The following is a 12,813-nucleotide window of genomic DNA, read 5'->3' as shown; positions in this document are numbered from 1 at the left end:
TGAATTGGATCCCCTCCAAAGGATGAATGTGAAATTATCATAATGCGTATGTATGTTTACTAGAATTGTAAATATATGCACACAACCAAGAAGAAACATAAGCTGTTCTCATCCTGTTTCCTTTCTTTCTTATACATCTTATGTTTGGCCATTTCCACCAGGGGCACATCTCCTTTCAAAGCTCCACTTTGATCCTGTGGTAGGCCACTAAGAATGGAAAAATTAAGGCTCAATTTCTGGAACTTCTGGGATAGGAACATTCACAAAAGGAGGCAGAAGAACTAACTCTTACCTGGAAATAGAAATCGAAGCCAGTTGATGTCCCTCAATAATCTGTAGTAGAACTGGAGCCACAATCCTCAGGATAAAAGTTAGAGAAGAGATTTACCCAGAGCTGTCCTATGTGGAAAGGTGAGATAGGCTCTGATAGAGTAGATAAGGGGAGAAGAGGGATGAAGGATGTGGTTTCCACCACCTTTGGGCTGTCTGCTCTCCTTTCTCTCTTCTCACGGTCCCTTTCCACTTGAAGCTTGCAGTACCCTAGCCACATTGGCAAAGGCGCTGACGGCATCTCAGCTTCCTGAGAACAGAAACAGTTCAAGCCTTTGAGCCATTTCTTTGCAAGTTGCTGTAAGCCTAAGGCTACACGTGATAAAGCTTTCTTTGTGTGTGTGTATGTGTGTGTGTGTGTGTGTGTGTGTGAGAGAGAGAGAGAGAGAGAGAGAGAGAGAGAGAGAGAGAGAGAGAGAGAGAGAGAGGAGAAGAAGAAGAAGGAGGAGGAGGAGGAGGAGGAGGAGGAGGAGGAGGAGGGGAGAAATTTCAAAAATCCCTTTACTTCGTTAGGATTTTTTTTTTTGTCAGACTATCTTTGAAAAACATTTCTGAACTCTTTTGATTTAAAACAGGGTTGTTGAGTTCAATCCTTGCATGATGTGTTAAGGGACATTCCAGCACCTGTAGTGACATGTCATTTCAGATGCATTCAGGTTATATTCTCCCTACATAGTCAGAAAAAATCTTCTCTGGGACATGCTGAATCACTCACACTCAGAACAGAAGTTTTGAAATTCTGGCACTGAACTTCAAACCTGGTCCAAGAAAGCTGTTTCTACAGAGAAATGAATGACTACAGTTCTAGGAAAATCCCTTTTCTGAGAAAGGAGTTTAGTGGGTTTTGAATAATGTCCAGTACTGTTTGAGTACAACTGCAGGTTGAAGAGCTTTGTTGTTCAAGTCATGAGTTTTATGTATAATGAAAATGTGTCTCACATTGTCAGGGGTATGGAGAAGCATAATTTATTTCCCAGGTATTTATGTTATCAACAAATAATTTTTAAAAGCATGTTTAGTCATGTAATGACTAATCATTCATTACATTGAAAGTCAATAAATGTAAATTTTCTCCTTAGAACATCTTAACTATGCTATATGAAAAATCTCATTATTCTTTAATTTTTCTTCCAATCAAATGATCAACTAAAGTTCTTTCCTTTGAAAGATTCAGGTGGATAAACTGTTGTTGATATGAGAATGTCCACTCCAGCTCTATTACCCCAAAAAAAAGGAAGGAAGGAAGGAAGGAAGGAAGGAAGGAAGGAAGGAAGGAAGGAAGGAAGGAAGGAAAGAAGGAAGGAAGGAAGGAAGGAAAGAAGGAAGGAGGAAGGAAGGAAAGGAGGAAGGAGGAAGGAAGGAAGGAAGGAAGGAAGGAAGAAGGAAGGAAGGAAGGAAGGAAGGAGGAAGGGAGGAAGGGAGGAAGGGAGGAAGGGAGGGAGGAAGGAAGGAATGAAGGGAGGAAGGGAGGAAGGAAGGGAGAAAGAAAAAAGAAAAGAAAGGCAAAAAAGGAAGAGAGAAAGAAAGAAAAAAGAAAAAAAACTAAGGCACAGGATTTGGAAATGATTTACCATGTATTTACCTGTCCATAATGCACAGGATTGGCACGATCACCCAGTCAATGTGTGGCAAAGCTCAGATTTGAACCCAATCTTTAGACTGCAATCCAATGTTTCTTCCTCTACATCAGTCTTCTCATATTTAATAAAGATCGTTACCCCAATAAGAATAAAAGGAACATAATAGATTGCAAAGCTTCTTATACTGTGGTTTGTGACTCCATATGGGTTACATAATTGAATGTGAGTTCATGAAATTGTGATTTATTATCAGTAAATGTTTGATTTGAATACCCATTTTTATATGCCTATATACCTACCCAGGGTAGCATAAAAATTTCTCAGGCAAAAAGGGATTGTGAGTGGAAAAAAATTAAGAATCCCTTGATTAGAGGACTGGCCTTGGTGTCAGAAAGACCTGTATTCAGGTCCTGTCTTTGACATAAATTTGTGCTGGAAAATCTGATCCAGCCCTGGGTGGTTTTTGATTCAAATAATTTCTTGAATACAAGGTTCATTCCAAGGTAAACTGGGCTTTCAAGTCCACTTCTGAGAAACTATGACCTTAATTAGTAAATTTCTAGCTGTACTTTAAGAAGAACTTCAATGTTTGGAAATTTCTTGAAGTACCATGACTAAGCTTTTAAGTCAAGAATGGCTCATTTCTGAATTTGATTTTTGGGCATAGATTTTGAGTACAAGACATCTAAGTTGTCAACGCTACTCTTGACTCCTGAGACAGATCTGGATCTAAAATGGCTAAGACAGATGACACTCTCATGGAATTTCATCCCAAATTGAGAACTGTCTGGATTATCTTCCATAAAAATGAAATTTCCCTATTTTTTTTTTTTGGTTATACATGTACATTCATCTCTTAAAACATTTTCTTATGAATCATGTTTGGAGAGAAAAATCAGAGCAAAGGGGAAAAACCACGAGAGAAGAAAAAAAACAGAAGAAAAAGAAAAAAAAACAGTGAACATATGTTGATTTACATTCAAGCCTTTTTCCATATGCAGATGGTATTTTACATCCAAAATTTATTGGGATTGCTTTGGATCATTGAACTTCTAAGAAAAAACAAGTCTTTCATAATTAATCATCATGTAATGTTGCTGTTATTTTTTACAATGTATTTTTTGATCTCCTTGTTCAGCATCAGTTCATATAAATCTTTCCAGGCCTTTCAAAAATCAGTTTGTTCATCATTTTTATAGAATAATAATCTTCCATTACTTTCATGTATCATAATTTTTTCAGCCTTTCCCAATTGATAGGCATCAACTCATTTTCCACTTCTTTGCCACCACAAACGGAACTGCTATAAACTTTTTTTCACATGTGGATTCTTTTTCCCCTTTTATGATTTCTTTGGGAAATAAACTCAGAAGTGGTGTTACTGGATCAAATGCTATGGACAGGTTATAGCCCTTTGGGCATAATTCTAAATTGCTCTCTAGAAGTGTTGGATCATTTCACAACTTCATCATCAATGTAATTTTCCCACATCCCTTCCAACGTTATCTTTTCATGTAGAAAAGCAGATTATTTCTGTGGCTTTATTTTATATTCTCTAATATTGTTAAATCTGTTAATTCTTTCAATTAAGTTTTAGGATAATTCCCTTTTTTATTAAAGCTTTTTATTTTTCAGAATATAGTTTCAACATTCATCCTTGCAAGACTTTATGTTTCAAATTTTCCCTTCCCTTCCCCTCATTCTTTCCCCTAGACAGCAAGTCTTCCAATATATGTTAAACATGTACAATTCTTCTATACATATTTCCACAATTATCATGCTGCACAAGAAAAATGAGATCAAAAAAGGGAAAATATGAGAAAGAAAACAAAATGCAACAAAAAAGTGAAAATTATTAACCACACAGTTCCCACAGTCCTCTCTCTAGGTGCAGACGGGTCTCTTCATCACAAGACCACTGGAACTCACCTGAGTCACTTCTCTTTTGAAAGGAGCCATATCCATCAGAATTGATCATCATATAATCTTCCTATTGCTGTCTACAATGTTCTCATGGTTCTACCCACTTCATTTAGCATCACTTCATGTAACTCTTACCAGTTCTCTCTAAAATCATCCTGCTGATTGTTTCTTATAGAACAATACTATTCCACAACATTCATGCTCCATAATTTATTCAGGCAAGCTCCAATTGATGGGCATCCACTCAGTTTCCATTTTCTCGCCACTACAAAAAGGGATGCTATAAACATTTTTGCATATTCTTTGGTTTTGTTTGTACAAAAACTTTTTAACTTAATGTAATCAAAATTATACATTTTGCATTTCATTATCTACTCAAGTTTTTCTTTGCCCACAAATTTCTTTCTTCTCCACAGATCTGAAAGGATCTTCTAATTTGCTTATAGTATTGCTCTTTATGTCTAAATCATGAACCCATTTCATTCTTATCTTGGTATAGAAAAAACAAAAAAAAAACAACCCTCAAGAAATTATGGTTCAATCTGCATACAGATGCCATCAGTTCTTTCTCTGGATAGCTAATAGCATTTTTCAATATGTCAACTTATATCATCTCACAATATTGCTGCTACATTGTACACAGCATATTTCCCTTTGGATCAATCCATAGAAGTCTTTCTGGATTCTACTGAGAGCATCTTGCCCATTATTTCTCATAGCATAATCATATTCTATTATAATAATATATCAAAAATTGTTCAGCCAATCCCCAACTGATGGGCATCTACTCAATTCCCAATTCTTTGTTCCCATGAAAGAGCTGCTATAAATAATTTTGTACATATGGCTCCTCTTCCTTTTTTTTAAAATCTCTTTTTGGGATACAAACCTATTAGTGGCACTGCTAAGTCAAAGGGTATGCATGGTTTTATAGACTTTTGGGGCACATTTCCAAATTGATCTGTACAATGGCTAAATCAGTTCACAAGTCCATCAACAATGCACTGCATTAATATCTCATTTTCCCCAAACCCCCCCCAACAGTTTTTCCAAATGTATTTTATTTAAAGAAACAGAATTTTAAAAACACAGAAAAAAAACACAAAACAAAATGAAACAAAACAAATGAGAACATTGTCATGGGTCCAGCAGAACATCAGGGAGGATTCAAAATATGTAGCAACAAAAATACCTAGTTTAATAAAGTACATATGTGTGTATAGTAGTAGAAGAAATTATATTGTGTTCATCTGTAATATTCTCTTCTCTAAATTATAAAGTTCTCCATGAGCAGGTTTCTTGGGGGGCTTCTGGAGGCAGCCTTCATTTCAGCTCAGAGTAATAATCTGCTGCTCAAATGCAGCCAGCTGTTAAAAGTTCAGATCCTTTATTGTCTCCTTCAAAATAGCCCAGTTACTTTCTTAGAGGCCTATCTCTCCTTGGTTCCAATAGCTCTTGCCGCTAGTTGTCTCTTCCAGCTTCAGCCTCTAGCTCTCTCTCTGAATCCAAAGCCTCCAGCCAGCACAAAGGTGGAAGTTGGAATGAATCTGACTCTGCTTCCTCCAAGAGTGGGCTTCTGAGCTTCTGTGACTTGTGAATCTCCCAAAGTCTCTAGTGGGGTTGTCCTTTAGTGGGCTCCTCCTATATATATATGCTCTCTTAAAGGTATGAACTCTTAATGTGTGACCTAATGTGTGAATTCTCTTAAAGGTGTGAACTCTAATGTGTGAACTCTCTTAAAGGTGGGAACTTTAAAGGTGTGAACTAAGTATATAAGCATTGTCTCTATCAATTCCAGTGACTTAGCACCTTGTTTCAAGTTCTGGTCCATAATATCTATCTTTTCTTTATTTCCTTACAAATTAAAAATATTTTATTCTTTGCTGCATTTTATTCTTCTTTTGCCCATTTCATCCCCTCCTACCCCCAAAATAGCTATAATTATGAAAGGAGATATATATATATATATATATATATATATATTCACAAAAACACACATAGATGTATGTATATACATATACATATACACACATACCCACACGCATAAACATCCCTACCCCCACACATAGACACACATATCTTTCCTATCCCTATTGACCTTTTGGTTGAATTATGCTCCTAGCTATTATTTAACCTCACCCCACCCATGGATCTCTCCCTTGTCTTCTTACCTCACTCTTTTCATCCCTGTTCACCCCATCCCTCCCTGCTTATATCTTTAGAGATTTTGGAAGGTACTATACCCTTCAGAGTATACATATAATGTTATCTATTTAATTCATCCCTGATGTAAGTAGGTTTTCAGAACTACTAACTCTCCTTCCTCTAAGACCTTTATGTTTATTCTTCCTCTGCACCTCATTGTAGAACATATTTACTATTCTTACCTTAACTCTGCCTTGATCTTTCTTTTGAGCTGCCCTATTGTTGATGTCAATGTTAAACATATGCTATATAGTTCCCATATTAAAAAAAAATTGTCTATGTTGAATTCCTTGGAACTGATCTTTGATGTTTGCCCTTATATGTTAAATTTTCTATTAAGTTTTGGTTTGGTGGACAGAAAATCCTAACAAATCTGCAAGTCCATTGAATGTCTATTTTTTTCTCATTCAATAATATAGATAATTTTGCTGTATATGATACTTTTGGCCACAGACCCAGTTTTTTTTATTGTTGTTAGATATGATTCCAGGACCAGTCTTTTATTGTGGCTGCTGATAAATCCTGAACAACTCTAATTGTAGCTAAAGTATATTTGAATTTTTCCCTTGTTTCTTGCAAATTTTTTCTTTGATTTGAGGGTCTCAAAATTGGGCAATAATATTCCTATTATTGAAGGATGTCATTGAGATGGTGTTTGGTGGATTTTTTTCTATTTCTATTTTCCCCTCATGTTCTATCACATCAAGAAAAATTTCTTGGATATTTTCTTGCATTTTGTTTTTTTTCACTACTTTCGGGCAGTCCAATTATTCCTATATTTTCTGTTCATCTGTTCTCTATATGTGTCATTTTTCTTATAACATCTTTCAATTCTGTTCTTTTTTAATTCTTTATAATTTGTTTTTTCTTGATCTCCCATAGCTACTCTGGTTCCCTCTTACTCCAATCTAATTTTCAGAGAGTTATTTTCATCTCCGAGACTCTGTATCTCTTCTTCTTGGTTAATTTATTGTTCATGTTCTTGCTTTTCTTGGATGGTTTTTATTTTTATTTTTTAGTTTTTCTTCAATGTCTCTCATTTGATTTTCAAATTATTTTTTGAGTTCTATAAATTCTTTCTGAGCAGGAGTCATTTCACATTATTTTTTGGGGGGTAGAGGCTTTTTTTTAAATATCAGTATCCTTCTCTGAAGACAAACCCCCATCTTCCTTGTTCACAGAGTATGTTTCAATGGTGGGATTCTTTCTTCTTTGCCTGTTAATTTTTTTTTTAATAAGAAGTATTGGAATACACAGGAGCCACCTAACAGTGGCTGCTGGAGATCTAACCCAGAATGAATCTCCTCTTGTAAGAGAATGATACAAGGAGACTAAGAAGCAGTTGCAGTTCTCTGACCTCTGTGGTCTTCCCTCTGCCTCCAATTTATTTCCAGTCTGCAACACCTGTGTCAGCAAAGGCTGCCTTGCAACTCCTTCCGATGTTATGATCCACAGCTGTGGAGGCTCTTGGAGAATTGACCTGTCCCTTAACAAAGAAGTATTAGTGTAAGCACCTCTAATCCTTGGGTGGGGGGATAGTGTCTCTGGCTTTATTTTAGCCCTCTCCTCTGACCAAGAACTCAAAACCAAGAGTTCCATCCTCCTGCAAGTGCCCACAGCCAGCAGCATCTCTGCTCTCCTGCTTCTTCACTCAGCAGTTGTGCTGGTTCTTTCTCACCCAGGGCTTTAGCTCTGTAGCACAGCTAAGCCTGGCATTCCTAATTAGTTGAGGTTCCCTCAGCCTTCCCAGACTCTGACTCTGACTCCACAAACATTCCAAGAGGGGAAAGTTTCTGTGGTTCCCACTGAGGCTCCAGCCACACCCAGCTAGCCCCAGGGCTCCCCATTGGGTGATTCTGTGGAAATAGCTGGAATGGGTTAATTCCAGGCCTGGGTTTTTGGATCTTCTAGCATCTTCTTATATTCTCAGGTTTTATCTGGAGGACTCCTGTTCTGTGTCAAATTTTCTTGATTTTCACCAGTCCATGTTCACCCTAAGGTGCACAGTTATTCTATTTGTGGGGGAAACCAGTAGATCTTGAAAATTCTACTCCACCATCTTCACAGATTCCTCTCCCTATATTGTTCAAAATTTGTCATTTTCTTTTTCTGTTTTATTAGCCAATCTAATAGGTATGTGGTAGTATCTCAGAATTGTTTTAATTTTCATTTCTTCAATTAATAGTGAGTTACTTTTTTTCATAAAGCTATAGATAACTATGATTATTTCTTATGAAAACTGTTCATTTCTTTGACCATTTATCAATTGGGGAATAGCTTTTATTTTTATAAATTTGTCTCAGTTTTCTACATGTCTGAGAAATGAGGCCTTTATCAGAGGAACTTGTTTCATTTCTCTCCCCACCCCCAATTATTCTTGCTAAATGTATTCTCCTCATTTTTATTCCATTCTTTTTCTCATTTCACCCTGTTCCTCCTCCTCAAAAGTGTTTTGCTTCTGACTGCTCTTTCCTCCAAACTACCTTCCTTGCCCTTTTTATCCTTTTCCTTTCCTATTTTCCTATAGAATAAAATATATTTCTATAACCACTTGAGTGTGCATATTATTCCCTTTTTGAGTCAATTCTGATGAGACTGAGTTTGTCTCCCTCTTCCCCTCCACTATAAAAGTTTTTCTTGTTACTTTATGTGTGGCAATTAATCCTATTATGCCTAACCTTTTCCCTCTTTCCCAGTACATTTTTCTCTCACCCCTTAATTTTACATTTTTAGATATCATTCCTTTATATTCAAATAACAACTGTGTTCTCTCTGTCTCTCTCTGTCTCTCTGTCTTTGTCTCTCTCTGTCTTTGTCTCTCTCTCTCTCTCTCTCTGTGTATATATATATATATATATATATATATATATATATATATATACCTCCAACATTTGTCATTATCTTTTCCTGTCATCTCACCCAATCTGAAAGGTGTGAAGTAGTATCTCAGAGTTGTCTTGATTTGCATTTCTCTAATCAGTAGTGATTTAGAGCATTTTTCATATGACAAAAAATGGCTTTAATTTCTTCTTCTGAAAATTGTCTGTTCATATTCTGTGAACATTTATCAAATGGAGAATGGCTTGTATTCTTATAAATTTGAGTCAATTCTCTCTATATTTCAGAAATGAGGCCTTTAAATGAATCTTTGAATGTAAATTTTTTCCCAATTTTCTGCTTCACTTCTTATCTTGGATGCATTGGTTTTGTTTGTACAAACCCTTTTTAATTTAATATAATAAAAATTATCTCTTTTGTATTTCATAATATTCTCTAGTTCTTTTTTGGTCATAAATGCCTTTCTACTCTATAGATCTGAAAGGTAGACTATTCCTTGTTCTCCTAATTTGTGTATTGTATCACCTTTACACCTTTATACCTAAATCATGAACCCATTTTGACCTTACCTTGGTATAGATTATAAGGTATTGGTCAATACCTAGTTTCTTCCATCTTGTTTTCCTTTTTTTCCAGCAATTTTTGTCAAATATTGAGTTCTTATGGTAGAAGCTGGAATTTGGGGGATTATCAAACAATAGATTATTGTAATCATTGACTATTGTATCTTATGAACCTAACTGATCTCACTAATCTACTATTCTATTTCTTAGGAAGTACCAAATGATTTTGGTAACCACTCCTTTTCATCAAAAATAATTGAAAATGCCCTATTTCATTGGATGTCCATTTTTTCCTTGAAAGATAATGTTTAGTTTCTCTGGGTAGTTGACTCTTGGCTGCAATCCAAACTCTTTTGCCCTCTGGAATATCATATTCCAGGCTCTTCAGTCCTTTAAAATAGATGTTCTATGTCTTGAGTAATCTTGATTGTGGCTCCTCAATATTTTAATTGTTTCCTTTTGGCTGGTTTCAGTATTTTCTCCCTGACTGGGTAATTTTGGTGTTTAGCTATGATATTCTTCGGAGTTTTCATTTTGGGGTCTCTTTTAGGGAGTGATTTGTAGATTCTTTCAATAGCTATTTAATCCTCTGGTTCTAGGATGTCAGGGCTATCTGGACATGAGCCAGCCATGTTTGCCAAAGAGAATCACAAGCCAGAAGAGATGAAATCAAGAAGCTCTTTATTAGAGGTGCTTTCCTCTGTCTTCCTCTGCCTTCCCTTTACTATCTTTGGTCCCTTTTTATATCCCCCTTTCCACACCAATCTCAAGGAAGTAAGCTTATGCTGGCATGGGTGATTCAGAAAAGGTCAGAGACCCGACAAGGAATCTTATGTTGATGTGGCTGAGTCATGAAAGTCATGACAGAGCACTTCTTGGGACAAGCATGTTTTTGGGTCATTGTGACTTGCTCTTTGACCAGAGCTATTGCCAGCAACCTTTTCAAGCCCCAACTCTCATGTCTGTCAGGGAAATTACAATGTAATACTTCCTTATCTCCAAGCCAGCACAGATTTCCTGCCTGGGCCCACGACCTCTGAGTGCTGTGTCAGCACAAACTTTTTGCCCAGGCCCTCTGGGCCCCAACACCTTCTTCGCACTCAATCCCCTAGACAGCAAGTAATTCAACAAATGTTAAATATGTGCAATTTTTCTATAGGTGTTTTCAGATTTATCATGCTGCACAAGAAAAATCAGATCAAAAAGAAAAAAAAATGAGATGAAAAAAAGATAAGTAGAAAAACCCCAAAAAGATGAAAATACTATGTGGTGATCCACATTCAGTCCGCATAGTTCGCTTTCTGGATGCAGATGGCTCTCTCCATCACAAGTCTATTGGAACTGGCTTGAATCACCACATTGTTGAAAAAAGCCACAACCATCAGAGATGATCATCACAAAATTTTGTCATGGTGGTGTAAAATGTTATCTTGGTTATATTCACTTCATTTGGCATCAGTTCATTTCTATAGGCCTTTCTAAAATCATCCTTGTAATCATTTCTTATAGTAAAATAATATTCCATATCATTCATACCATAACTTATTCAGCCATTCCTCAACTGATTGGCATCCATGTCATTTCCAGTTACTTGCCACCACAAAAAGGACTATGGTCAGTTGTACTTTTAAATAAGTTATTTTGTTCATTGGATTTTTTCCCATTTTTACCAACTATTTTTTTGTGGAGTTGTTCTCTTTTGCCATTTCAATAACTATTTTTCAAGTTATTTTATTTTTATCATTTCATGAAATTATTAAGAAATTGCTTTCTTCATTGTATTTTTTTCCCATTACACCAAATGTATTTTTAAGGAATTTTTTTAGTCAATTTCTGAGTTTCCTTTTCCAAACTCTCCTGCAAAGCTCTAATTTCTATTCCCCATTTTTCTTCTAACTCATTTTGAAGATCCTTTTTTAAATTCTTCCAAGAAAGCCTTTTGAGTTAGAGACCAATTCATATCTCCATTTAAAGCTTCAACTAGAGGCATTTTGCCTGTGCTGTTCTCTTCTGGATTTTTATTCTGATCTTACCTGTCTCCATAATAGCTATCTATGGTCAGAGCTCTTTTTTCTTTTTTTTGCTAATTTTAAAAGGCTGAGGTCTGTTCCTAGGACAAATTGCCCCAAGTTTCCTCTATAGAACAAAAGGCACTTCCTGCCTGGGGCTGGTGGTGCTGCAGGCTTTTCCTTTCTGCTGAGTAGCCTTCCAAGTTCTCCCTTCCAAAGTTGGAGGTCTCATAGCTAGTCTGCTAATCCACTGGCCTGCTGAACCAGGACAGAGTAGGCAGTGTTGCTGTGCTAAGAGCCTCCCACCATATTCATTTATGTGTTCTTTTGGCCTCCACTGTGCTGCACCACTCCCCTACTTGAGACAGACATTTCCTGAAATCCTTTCAAGATATCTTAGGCTGTAAGTTTGTTACACTCCAAATATTTGTAGGTTGTTACTTTAAATCCTTTCAGAGGCTTGATCTAGTGTTGATTCTGAGGGAATCCAAGAGACTCAGGCAAAGTCTTTTCTACTCTCCATCATCTTTTATTTCCCTAATCAAACAATATTTTCTTGCTATAGCTAAAACAGATTTTAAAAAATTATTTAGTCTTTTCTTGTAAACCATAATTAAATGTCTCTATCTTGCCTTTTCTTTGTTGTGTGTGTGTTTTTTTTTTTCTCATTTGATGTGTTTGCTTGTCAAATAACTTATTTCTGAATTATTTTGGTATAAATAAAAATATTTCCTTTTATTGAAAATCTATTTTGTTATTAGATAAATTAAGCTCATTCATAGGCAATGCCTGGAAGAAATTGATGGTTTGGACAGGAAAGGAGAAAGAATTGGAGAAAGAAGAGAGACTAAAGTTAGGGGGAAAGGGAAAAGAAAGACATAAGATGACTCTACTTTTAGAAAGTTACTATCTATCTTTTCTTTTAGATGACAGACACATAAATTATAGTGGAGTTTCCCAACTTTAAGATAGAGTTTAAGATAGAGATGAAAGGCATGATAAATTTATTTTTAATGTTATTGACCAGTAATTTATGTAGAATATGTTTATAAAAGTATCCATGAGCCATGAAAATCTATAATTCCAATAATGTCCAAGAGAAAAAAAAGAACAATCAAAAGAATAACTACAGTGATCATATCATAGAATTATATTTATGTTGTACATCTGTCTTCACATTGCAACAGCCAAGGTTTTAATTCATGACAAATAATTTTAATAAACATGAATACATATTTATTATATTATACATATTACCAAGAGGCACTTCCAATAATTCTAGCAAAAAGATTCCTTCTGTATAGTGCTTAGATTATAAATCCACAAAAATAAATAATGTTTATCCAAAAACATTTTTTTTCTGTA

At 35.7% G+C, this 12,813-nt stretch overlaps 1 protein-coding gene across 1 annotated transcript in view; it reads right to left on the bottom strand.

Annotated features, from left to right (window-relative positions):
- Positions 1-668, bottom strand: part of SLCO1C1 (solute carrier organic anion transporter family member 1C1) — a 114,792-nt gene extending 114,124 nt beyond the window's left edge. Inside the window, exon 1 of the mRNA XM_003771161.4 lies at positions 293-668. The gene's annotated coding sequence lies outside the window, so the exon portion shown is untranslated. The remainder of the gene's footprint in view (positions 1-292) is intronic.
- Positions 669-12,813: the final 12,145 nt, after the last annotated feature.

The sequence above is a fragment of the Sarcophilus harrisii genome, chromosome 5, assembly GCF_902635505.1.
Source record: "Sarcophilus harrisii chromosome 5, mSarHar1.11, whole genome shotgun sequence".
Lineage (NCBI taxonomy): Eukaryota > Metazoa > Chordata > Mammalia > Dasyuromorphia > Dasyuridae > Sarcophilus > Sarcophilus harrisii.
The sequence above is the reverse complement of the archived record's forward strand: the minus strand, read 5'-3'. Positions and strand labels throughout refer to the sequence as shown.